We start from the raw sequence: 13,040 nt of genomic DNA on the forward strand, positions 1-13,040 counted from the left end.
TTACATTCTCACGGAAGGAAGCTCATTTCACCTCTTCTCCTGCACTCCGTATGTTGGACTCTGATACTCAAGATGGATTGTTAAGGATAATCTGTTTATGTATCTCCATCCGACTTTCAAAAAGGCCCCAGTGCTTTGAGTGGTTCAGAGTCCTTTACCATTCCCCCTCCTACTTGCCTTGTAGTCATGAATACAGATAGTAACCTACTGCATAACTTCTGATGTCATCCTCCTGTGTGGTCAGCTGCCACAAGGACAATTGGTCCAGTGGTGCGCTGACATCATAAAGCTAATCCGATGTTGTCTGACATGAGGGCCACTCTGTTGCCTAGCAAGCTGACATCATAAAGCTAAAGCAAGATGTTGTCGGACATGAGGGCCACTCTGTTGGCTAACAAGCAGTAGGATACATTGATGTTGGTAACTAAATGAGTAGCAGGGTGGACAGGATGTCCAACTGAAAACTAAGATGAAAGAAATTAGGAAAGTTTTTGAGACTTCTCGTTTTGTATCAACGTACGTTTGAGGATAAGAGTCATCTTCACCATTTCTGAAGTGGTGGGAATTGGCTAAAATGGAGATGGTCATTATGCTATTCATAGTTTTTATTATTCCCATGAACTGTGGCATAACCCTTACTCTCAACTTATCAGCTGGCTTAATTGCTACTGGTGTACCATATCCTAAAACAAAAGAAGTGAGAATGGTTCACTGCCACTAGGCTGGCAAAAACATCTATTGATCTATGTCATAATGTACGCGCTACAGTTGTTTAGAGAGTTTTAGCAAATGAGGCAAGGGATGCAGAGAAGTATGCGAGGATAAAAAGCTAAAATTGAGATTTGATTTTCTAATGAGCTGTTGATTTACACAATAAAAGACTCCATAGTATTGATCTGTTTACCCTTTATAAAAATCAAGATTTTTTTGTATCGCTTATAGAAAATGTGCTAACAGTGGACTTTTCCATCTGCAGATTATACTGAATGACCACCGGTGGCAGTGTTTCACAACCGAGTTTCTCTGGATTGCCGAGACTGAAGAAAAAAAAAAAATTGAAGTCTTCCGGCATACGGCATCATTTTACCAATTTATATGGTAAGTAAAACTCCCAATCATTCCTTTAGGCATTAAAAAGTTCACAGCATCAGCATGTCCTCACTAGCTTGTAGTGGGAGACTGTGCCTGAATAGAATTTCTGTCAAGCTGAAAGTAATATGGATCACATTGTGTTGGTCATAATAATTCATAAAAGCCCGGCTGTCTCCAACGTTACTAAAGCCTGCTTTAGATCCTGGAACTAGCAATGTTCCATTCGAGCAAATTGCTGCCTTTGAGGCTGAAATGTACTACCTCATTTCAGAACGAGCGTGTTACATTCTCACGGAAGGAAGCTCATTTCACCTCTTCTCCTGCACTCCCTATGTTGGACTCTGATACTCAAGATGGATTGTTAAGGATAATCTGTTTATGTATCTCCATCCGACTTTCAAAAAGGCCCCAGTGCTTTGAGTGGTTCAGAGTCCTTTACCATTCCCCCTCCTACTTGCCTTGTAGTCATGAATACAGATAGTAACCTACTGCATAACTTCTGATGTCATCCTCCTGTGTGGTCAGCTGCCACAAGGACAATTGGTCCAGTGGTGCGCTGACATCATAAAGCTAATCAGATGTTGTCTGACATGAGGGCCACTCTGTTGCCTAGCAAGCTGACATCATAAAGCTAAAGCAAGATGTTGTCGGACATGAGGGCCACTCTGTTGGCTAACAAGCAGTAGGATACATTGATGGTAACTAAATGAGTAGCAGGGTGGACAGGATGTCCAACTGAAAACTAAGATGAAAGAAATTAGGAAAGTTTTTGAGACTTGTCATTTTGTATCAACGTACGTTTGAGGATAAGAGTCATCTTCACCATTTCTGAAGTGGTGGGAATTGGCTAAAATGGAGATGGTCATTATGCTATTCATAGTTTTTATTATTCCCATGAACTGTGGCATAACCCTTACTCTCAACTTATCAGCTGGCTTAATTGCTACTGGTGTACCATATCCTAAAACAAAAGAAGTGAGAATGGTTCACTGCCACTTGGCTGGCAAAAACATCTATTGATCTATGTCATAATGTACGCGCTACAGTTGTTTAGAGAGTTTTAGCAAATGAGGCAAGGGATGCAGAGAAGTATGCGAGGATAAAAAGCTAAAATTGAGATTTGATTTTCTAATGAGCTGTTGATTTACACAATAAAAGACTCCATAGTATTGATCTGTTTACCCTTTATAAAAATCAAGATTTTTTTGTATCGCTTATAGAAAATGTGCTAACAGTGGACTTTTCCATCTGCAGATTATACTGAATGACCACCGGTGGCAGTGTTTCACAACCGAGTTTCTCTGGATTGCCGAGACTGAAGAAAAAAAAAAAATTGAAGTCTTCCGGCATACGGCATCATTTTACCAATTTATATGGTAAGTAAAACTCCCAATCATTCCTTTAGGCATTAAAAAGTTCACAGCATCAGCATGTCCTCACTAGCTTGTAGTGGGAGACTGTGCCTGAATAGAATTTCTGTCAAGCTGAAAGTAATATGGATCACATTGTGTTGGTCATAATAATTCATAAAAGCCCGGCTGTCTCCAACGTTACTAAAGCCTGCTTTAGATCCTGGAACTAGCAATGTTCCATTCGAGCAAATTGCTGCCTTTGAGGCTGAAATGTACTACCTCATTTCAGAACGAGCGTGTTACATTCTCACGGAAGGAAGCTCATTTCACCTCTTCTCCTGCACTCCCTATGTTGGACTCTGATACTCAAGATGGATTGTTAAGGATAATCTGTTTATGTATCTCCATCCGACTTTCAAAAAGGCCCCAGTGCTTTGAGTGGTTCAGAGTCCTTTACCATTCCCCCTCCTACTTGCCTTGTAGTCATGAATACAGATAGTAACCTACTGCATAACTTCTGATGTCATCCTCCTGTGTGGTCAGCTGCCACAAGGACAATTGGTCCAGTGGTGCGCTGACATCATAAAGCTAATCAGATGTTGTCTGACATGAGGGCCACTCTGTTGCCTAGCAAGCTGACATCATAAAGCTAAAGCAAGATGTTGTCGGACATGAGGGCCACTCTGTTGGCTAACAAGCAGTAGGATACATTGATGTTGGTAACTAAATGAGTAGCAGGGTGGACAGGATGTCCAACTGAAAACTAAGATGAAAGAAATTAGGAAAGTTTTTGAGACTTCTCGTTTTGTATCAACGTACGTTTGAGGATAAGAGTCTTCTTCACCATTTCTGAAGTGGTGGGAATTGGCTAAAATGGAGATGGTCATTATGCTATTCATAGTTTTTATTATTCCCATGAACTGTGGCATAACCCTTACTCTCAACTTATCAGCTGGCTTAATTGCTACTGGTGTACCATATCCTAAAACAAAAGAAGTGAGAATGGTTCACTGCCACTTGGCTGGCAAAAACATCTATTGATCTATGTCCTAATGTACGCGCTACAGTTGTTTAGAGAGTTTTAGCAAATGAGGCAAGGGATGCAGAGAAGTATGCGAGGATAAAAAGCTAAAATTGAGATTTGATTTTCTAATGAGCTGTTGATTTACACAATAAAAGACTCCATAGTATTGATCTGTTTACCCTTTATAAAAATCAAGATTTTTTTGTATCGCTTATAGAAAATGTGCTAACAGTGGACTTTTCCATCTGCAGATTATACTGAATGACCACCGGTGGCAGTGTTTCACAACCGAGTTTCTCTGAATTGCCGAGACTGAAGAAAAAAAAAAAGGGAAGTCTTCCGGCATACGGCATCATTTTACCAATTTATATGGTAAGTAAAACTCCCAATCATTCCTTTAGGCATTAAAAAGTTCACAGCATCAGCATGTCCTCACTAGCTTGTAGTGGGAGACTGTGCCTGAATAGAATTTCTGTCAAGCTGAAAGTAATATGGATCACATTGTGTTGGTCATAATAATTCATTAAAGCCCGGCTGTCTCCAACGCTACTAAAGCCTGCTTTAGATCCTGGAACTAGCAATGTTCCATTCGAGCAAATTGCTGCCTTTGAGGCTGAAATGTACTACCTCATTTCAGAACGAGCGTGTTACATTCTCACGGAAGGAAGCTCATTTCGCCTCTTCTCCTGCACTCCGTATGTTGGACTCTGATACTCAAGATGGATTGTTAAGGATAATCTGTTTATGTATCTCCATCCGACTTTCAAAAAGGCCCCAGTGCTTTGAGTGGTTCAGAGTCCTTTACCATTCCCCCTCCTACTTGCCTTGTAGTCATGAATACAGATAGTAACCTACTGCATAACTTCTGATGTCATCCTCCTGTGTGGTCAGCTGCCACAAGGACAATTGGTCCAGTGGTGCGCTGACATCATAAAGCTAATCAGATGTTGTCTGACATGAGGGCCACTCTGTTGCCTAGCAAGCTGACATCATAAAGCTAAAGCAAGATGTTGTCGGACATGAGGGCCACTCTGTTGGCTAACAAGCAGTAGGATACATTGATGTTGGTAACTAAATGAGTAGCAGGGTGGACAGGATGTCCAACTGAAAACTAAGATGAAAGAAATTTGGAAAGTTTTTGAGACTTGTCATTTTGTATCAACGTACGTTGAGGATAAGAGTCATCTTCACCATTTCTGAAGTGGTGGGAATTGGCTAAAATGGAGATGGTCATTATGCTATTCATAGTTTTTATTATTCCCATGAACTGTGGCATAACCCTTACTCTCAACTTATCAGCTGGCTTAATTGCTACTGGTGTACCATATCCTAAAACAAAAGAAGTGAGAATGGTTCACTGCCACTTGGCTGGCAAAAACATCTATTGATCTATGTCCTAATGTACGCGCTACAGTTGTTTAGAGAGTTTTAGCAAATGAGGCAAGGGATGCAGAGAAGTATGCGAGGATAAAAAGCTAAAATTGAGATTTGATTTTCTAATGAGCTGTTGATTTACACAATAAAAGACTCCATAGTATTGATCTGTTTACCCTTTATAAAAATCAAGATTTTTTTGTATCGCTTATAGAAAATGTGCTAACTGTGGACTTTTCCATCTGCAGATTATACTGAATGACCACCGGTGGCAGTGTTTCACAACAGTTTCTCTGAATTGCCGAGACTGAAGGAAAAAGAAAAAGGAAGTCTTCCGGCATACGGCATCATTTTACCAATTTATATGGTAAGTAAAACTCCCAATCATTCCTTTAGGCATTAAAAAGTTCACAGCATCAGCATGTCCTCACTAGCTTGTAGTGGGAGACTGTGCCTGAATAGAATTTCTGTCAAGCTGAAAGTAATATGGATCACATTGTGTTCGTCATAATAATTCATAAAAGCCCGGCTGTCTCCAACGTTACTAAAGCCTGCTTTAGATCCTGGAACTAGCAATGTTCCATTCGAGCAAATTGCTGCCTTTGAGGCTGAAATGTACTACCTCATTTCAGAACGAGCGTGTTACATTCTCACGGAAGGAAGCTCATTTCACCTCTTCTCCTGCACTCCCTATGTTGGACTCTGATACTCAAGATGGATTGTTAAGGATAATCTGTTTATGTATCTCCATCCGACTTTCAAAAAGGCCCCAGTGCTTTGAGTGGTTCAGAGTCCTTTACCATTCCCCCTCCTACTTGCCTTGTAGTCATGAATACAGATAGTAACCTACTGCATAACTTCTGATCTCATCCTCCTGTGTGGTCAGCTGCCACAAGGACAATTGGTCCAGTGGTGCGCTGACATCATAAAGCTAATCAGATGTTGTCTGACATGAGGGCCACTCTGTTGCCTAGCAAGCTGACATCATAAAGCTAAAGCAAGATGTTGTCGGACATGAGGGCCACTCTGTTGGCTAACAAGCAGTAGGATACATTGATGTTGGTAACTAAATGAGTAGCAGGGTGGACAGGATGTCCAACTGAAAACTAAGATGAAAGAAATTAGGAAAGTTTTTGAGACTTCTCGTTTTGTATCAACGTACGTTTGAGGATAAGAGTCATCTTCACCATTTCTGAAGTGGTGGGAATTGGCTAAAATGGAGATGGTCATTATGCTATTCATAGTTTTTATTATTCCCATGAACTGTGGCATAACCCTTACTCTCAACTTATCAGCTGGCTTAATTGCTACTGGTGTACCATATCCTAAAACAAAAGAAGTGAGAATGGTTCACTGCCACTTGGCTGGCAAAAACATCTATTGATCTATGTCCTAATGTACGCGCTACAGTTGTTTAGAGAGTTTTAGCAAATGAGGCAAGGGATGCAGAGAAGTATGCGAGGATAAAAAGCTAAAATTGAGATTTGATTTTCTAATGAGCTGTTGATTTACACAATGAAAGACTCCATAGTATTGATCTGTTTACCCTTTATAAAAATCAAGATTTTTTTGTATCGCTTATAGAAAATGTGCTAACAGTGGACTTTTCCATCTGCAGATTATACTGAATGACCACCGGTGGCAGTGTTTCACAACCGAGTTTCTCTGAATTGCCGAGACTGAAGAAAAAAAAAAATGGAAGTCTTCCGGCATACGGCATCATTTTACCAATTTATATGGTAAGTAAAACTCCCAATCATTCCTTTAGGCATTAAAAAGTTCACAGCATCAGCATGTCCTCACTAGCTTGTAGTGGGAGACTGTGCCTGAATAGAATTTCTGTCAAGCTGAAAGTAATATGGATCACATTGTGTTGGTCATAATAATTCATTAAAGCCCGGCTGTCTCCAACGCTACTAAAGCCTGCTTTAGATCCTGGAACTAGCAATGTTCCATTCGAGCAAATTGCTGCCTTTGAGGCTGAAATGTACTACCTCATTTCAGAACGAGCGTGTTACATTCTCACGGAAGGAAGCTCATTTCACCTCTTCTCCTGCACTCCCTATGTTGGACTCTGATACTCAAGATGGATTGTTAAGGATAATCTGTTTATGTATCTCCATCCGACTTTCAAAAAGGCCCCAGTGCTTTGAGTGGTTCAGAGTCCTTTACCATTCCCCCTCCTACTTGCCTTGTAGTCATGAATACAGATAGTAACCTACTGCATAACTTCTGATCTCATCCTCCTGTGTGGTCAGCTGCCACAAGGACAATTGGTCCAGTGGTGCGCTGACATCATAAAGCTAATCAGATGTTGTCTGACATGAGGGCCACTCTGTTGCCTAGCAAGCTGACATCATAAAGCTAAAGCAAGATGTTGTCGGACATGAGGGCCACTCTGTTGGCTAACAAGCAGTAGGATACATTGATGTTGGTAACTAAATGAGTAGCAGGGTGGACAGGATGTCCAACTGAAAACTAAGATGAAAGAAATTAGGAAAGTTTTTGAGACTTGTCATTTTGTATCAACGTACGTTTGAGGATAAGAGTCATCTTCACCATTTCTGAAGTGGTGGGAATTGGCTAAAATGGAGATGGTCATTATGCTATTCATAGTTTTTATTATTCCCATGAACTGTGGCATAACCCTTACTCTCAACTTATCAGCTGGCTTAATTGCTACTGGTGTACCATATCCTAAAACAAAAGAAGTGAGAATGGTTCACTGCCACTTGGCTGGCAAAAACATCTATTGATCTATGTCCTAATGTACGCGCTACAGTTGTTTAGAGAGTTTTAGCAAATGAGGCAAGGGATGCAGAGAAGTATGCGAGGATAAAAAGCTAAAATTGAGATTTGATTTTCTAATGAGCTGTTGATTTACACAATAAAAGACTCCATAGTATTGATCTGTTTACCCATTATAAAAATCAAGATTTTTTTGTATCGCTTATAGAAAATGTGCCAACAGTGGACTTTTCCATCTGCTGATTATACTGAATGACCACCGGTGGCAGTGTTTCACAACAGTTTCTCTGAATTGCCGAGACTGAAGGAAAAAAAAAAAGGAAGTCTTCCGGCATACGGCATCATTTTACCAATTTATATGGTAAGTAAAACTCCCAATCATTCCTTTAGGCATTAAAAAGTTCACAGCATCAGCATGTCCTCACTAGCTTGTAGTGGGAGACTGTGCCTGAATAGAATTTCTGTCAAGCTGAAAGTAATATGGATCACATTGTGTTGGTCATAATAATTCATAAAAGCCCGGCTGTCTCCAACGCTACTAAAGCCTGCTTTAGATCCTGGAACTAGCAATGTTCCATTCGAGCAAATTGCTGCCTTTGAGGCTGAAATGTACTACCTCATTTCAGAACGAGCGTGTTACATTCTCACGGAAGGAAGCTCATTTCACCTCTTCTCCTGCACTCCCTATGTTGGACTCTGATACTCAAGATGGATTGTTAAGGATAATCTGTTTATGTATCTCCATCCGACTTTCAAAAAGGCCCCAGTGCTTTGAGTGGTTCAGAGTCCTTTACCATTCCCCCTCCTACTTGCCTTGTAGTCATGAATACAGATAGTAACCTACTGCATAACTTCTGATCTCATCCTCCTGTGTGGTCAGCTGCCACAAGGACAATTGGTCCAGTGGTGCGCTGACATCATAAAGCTAATCAGATGTTGTCTGACATGAGGGCCACTCTGTTGCCTAGCAAGCTGACATCATAAAGCTAAAGCAAGATGTTGTCGGACATGAGGGCCACTCTGTTGGCTAACAAGCAGTCGGATACATTGATGTTGGTAACTAAATGAGTAGCAGGGTGGACAGGATGTCCAACTGAAAACTAAGATGAAAGAAATTAGGAAAGTTTTTGAGACTTGTCATTTTGTATCAACGTACGTTTGAGGATAAGAGTCATCTTCACCATTTCTGAAGTGGTGGGAATTGGCTAAAATGGAGATGGTCATTATGCTATTCATAGTTTTTATTATTCCCATGAACTGTGGCATAACCCTTACTCTCAACTTATCAGCTGGCTTAATTGCTACTGGTGTACCATATCCTAAAACAAAAGAAGTGAGAATGGTTCACTGCCACTTGGCTGGCAAAAACATCTATTGATCTATGTCCTAATGTACGCGCTACAGTTGTTTAGAGAGTTTTAGCAAATGAGGCAAGGGATGCAGAGAAGTATGCGAGGATAAAAAGCTAAAATTGAGATTTGATTTTCTAATGAGCTGTTGATTTACACAATAAAAGACTCCATAGTATTGATCTGTTTACCCATTATAAAAATCAAGATTTTTTTGTATTGCTTATAGAAAATGTGCCAACAGTGGACTTTTCCATCTGCTGATTATACTGAATGACCACCGGTGGCAGTGTTTCACAACAGTTTCTCTGAATTGCCGAGACTGAAGGAAAAAAAAAAGGAAGTCTTCCGGCATACGGCATCATTTTACCAATTTATATGGTAAGTAAAACTCCCAATCATTCCTTTAGGCATTAAAAAGTTCACAGCATCAGCATGTCCTCACTAGCTTGTAGTGGGAGACTGTGCCTGAATAGAATTTCTGTCAAGCTGAAAGTAATATGGATCACATTGTGTTGGTCATAATAATTCATAAAAGCCCGGCTGTCTCCAACGCTACTAAAGCCTGCTTTAGATCCTGGAACTAGCAATGTTCCATTCGAGCAAATTGCTGCCTTTGAGGCTGAAATGTACTACCTCATTTCAGAACGAGCGTGTTACATTCTCACGGAAGGAAGCTCATTTCACCTCTTCTCCTGCACTCCCTATGTTGGACTCTGATACTCAAGATGGATTGTTAAGGATAATCTGTTTATGTATCTCCATCCGACTTTCAAAAAGGCCCCAGTGCTTTGAGTGGTTCAGAGTCCTTTACCATTCCCCCTCCTACTTGCCTTGTAGTCATGAATACAGATAGTAACCTACTGCATAACTTCTGATCTCATCCTCCTGTGTGGTCAGCTGCCACAAGGACAATTGGTCCAGTGGTGCGCTGACATCATAAAGCTAATCAGATGTTGTCTGACATGAGGGCCACTCTGTTGCCTAGCAAGCTGACATCATAAAGCTAAAGCAAGATGTTGTCGGACATGAGGGCCACTCTGTTGGCTAACAAGCAGTAGGATACATTGATGTTGGTAACTAAATGAGTAGCAGGGTGGACAGGATGTCCAACTGAAAACTAAGATGAAAGAAATTAGGAAAGTTTTTGAGACTTCTCATTTTGTATCAACGTACGTTTGAGGATAAGAGTCATCTTCACCATTTCTGAAGTGGTGGGAATTGGCTAAAATGGAGATGGTCATTATGCTATTCATAGTTTTTATTATTCCCATGAACTGTGGCATAACCCTTACTCTCAACTTATCAGCTGGCTTAATTGCTACTGGTGTACCATATCCTAAAACAAAAGAAGTGAGAATGGTTCACTGCCACTTGGCTGGCAAAAACATCTATTGATCTATGTCCTAATGTACGCGCTACAGTTGTTTAGAGAGTTTTAGCAAATGAGGCAAGGGATGCAGAGAAGTATGCGAGGATAAAAAGCTAAAATTGAGATTTGATTTTCTAATGAGCTGTTGATTTACACAATAAAAGACTCCATAGTATTGATCTGTTTACCCATTATAAAAATCAAGATTTTTTTGTATCGCTTATAGAAAATGTGCCAACAGTGGACTTTTCCATCTGCTGATTATACTGAATGACCACCGGTGGCAGTGTTTCACAACAGTTTCTCTGAATTGCCGAGACTGAAGGAAAAAAAAAAAGGAAGTCTTCCGGCATACGGCATCATTTTACCAATTTATATGGTAAGTAAAACTCCCAATCATTCCTTTAGGCATTAAAAAGTTCACAGCATCAGCATGTCCTCACTAGCTTGTAGTGGGAGACTGTGCCTGAATAGAATTTCTGTCAAGCTGAAAGTAATATGGATCACATTGTGTTGGTCATAATAATTCATAAAAGCCCGGCTGTCTCCAACGCTACTAAAGCCTGCTTTAGATCCTGGAACTAGCAATGTTCCATTCGAGCAAATTGCTGCCTTTGAGGCTGAAATGTACTACCTCATTTCAGAACGAGCGTGTTACATTCTCACGGAAGGAAGCTCATTTCACCTCTTCTCCTGCACTCCCTATGTTGGACTCTGATACTCAAGATGGATTGTTAAGGATAATCTGTTTATGTATCTCCATCCGACTTTCAAAAAGGCCCCAGTGCTTTGAGTGGTTCAGAGTCCTTTACCATTCCCCCTCCTACTTGCCTTGTAGTCATGAATACAGATAGTAACCTACTGCATAACTTCTGATCTCATCCTCCTGTGTGGTCAGCTGCCACAAGGACAATTGGTCCAGTGGTGCGCTGACATCATAAAGCTAATCAGATGTTGTCTGACATGAGGGCCACTCTGTTGCCTAGCAAGCTGACATCATAAAGCTAAAGCAAGATGTTGTCGGACATGAGGGCCACTCTGTTGGCTAACAAGCAGTCGGATACATTGATGTTGGTAACTAAATGAGTAGCAGGGTGGACAGGATGTCCAACTGAAAACTAAGATGAAAGAAATTAGGAAAGTTTTTGAGACTTGTCATTTTGTATCAACGTACGTTTGAGGATAAGAGTCATCTTCACCATTTCTGAAGTGGTGGGAATTGGCTACAATGGAGATGGTCATTATGCTATTCATAGTTTTTATTATTCCCATGAACTGTGGCATAACCCTTACTCTCAACTTATCAGCTGGCTTAATTGCTACTGGTGTACCATATCCTAAAACAAAAGAAGTGAGAATGGTTCACTGCCACTTGGCTGGCAAAAACATCTATTGATCTATGTCCTAATGTACGCGCTACAGTTGTTTAGAGAGTTTTAGCAAATGAGGCAAGGGATGCAGAGAAGTATGCGAGGATAAAAAGCTAAAATTGAGATTTGATTTTCTAATGAGCTGTTGATTTACACAATAAAAGACTCCATAGTATTGATCTGTTTACCCATTATAAAAATCAAGATTTTTTTGTATTGCTTATAGAAAATGTGCCAACAGTGGACTTTTCCATCTGCTGATTATACTGAATGACCACCGGTGGCAGTGTTTCACAACAGTTTCTCTGAATTGCCGAGACTGAAGGAAAAAAAAAAGGAAGTCTTCCGGCATACGGCATCATTTTACCAATTTATATGGTAAGTAAAACTCCCAATCATTCCTTTAGGCATTAAAAAGTTCACAGCATCAGCATGTCCTCACTAGCTTGTAGTGGGAGACTGTGCCTGAATAGAATTTCTGTCAAGCTGAAAGTAATATGGATCACATTGTGTTGGTCATAATAATTCATAAAAGCCCGGCTGTCTCCAACGCTACTAAAGCCTGCTTTAGATCCTGGAACTAGCAATGTTCCATTCGAGCAAATTGCTGCCTTTGAGGCTGAAATGTACTACCTCATTTCAGAACGAGCGTGTTACATTCTCACGGAAGGAAGCTCATTTCACCTCTTCTCCTGCACTCCCTATGTTGGACTCTGATACTCAAGATGGATTGTTAAGGATAATCTGTTTATGTATCTCCATCCGACTTTCAAAAAGGCCCCAGTGCTTTGAGTGGTTCAGAGTCCTTTACCATTCCCCCTCCTACTTGCCTTGTAGTCATGAATACAGATAGTAACCTACTGCATAACTTCTGATCTCATCCTCCTGTGTGGTCAGCTGCCACAAGGACAATTGGTCCAGTGGTGCGCTGACATCATAAAGCTAATCAGATGTTGTCTGACATGAGGGCCACTCTGTTGCCTAGCAAGCTGACATCATAAAGCTAAAGCAAGATGTTGTCGGACATGAGGGCCACTCTGTTGGCTAACAAGCAGTAGGATACATTGATGTTGGTAACTAAATGAGTAGCAGGGTGGACAGGATGTCCAACTGAAAACTAAGATGAAAGAAATTAGGAAAGTTTTTGAGACTTCTCATTTTGTATCAACGTACGTTTGAGGATAAGAGTCATCTTCACCATTTCTGAAGTGGTGGGAATTGGCTAAAATGGAGATGGTCATTATGCTATTCATAGTTTTTATTATTCCCATGAACTGTGGCATAACCCTTACTCTCAACTTATCAGCTGGCTTAATTGCTACTGGTGTACCATATCCTAAAACAAAAGAAGTGAGAATG

At 40.6% G+C, this 13,040-nt stretch overlaps 1 long non-coding RNA gene across 1 annotated transcript in view; it reads left to right on the forward strand.

Moving 5' to 3' along the window:
- The first annotated feature begins 6,460 nt into the window (after window positions 1-6,460).
- LOC146785702 (uncharacterized) overlaps window positions 6,461-13,040 on the forward strand; it is a 60,668-nt gene continuing 54,088 nt past the window's right edge. Inside the window, exons 1-3 of the long non-coding RNA XR_014970770.1 lie at window positions 6,461-6,581; window positions 10,538-10,690; window positions 11,908-12,059. This is a non-coding gene — a long non-coding RNA (uncharacterized LOC146785702). The remainder of the gene's footprint in view (window positions 6,582-10,537; window positions 10,691-11,907; window positions 12,060-13,040) is intronic.

The sequence above is a fragment of the Triturus cristatus genome, chromosome 11, assembly GCF_964204655.1.
Source record: "Triturus cristatus chromosome 11, aTriCri1.1, whole genome shotgun sequence".
Taxonomy (NCBI): Eukaryota; Metazoa; Chordata; class Amphibia; order Caudata; family Salamandridae; genus Triturus; species Triturus cristatus.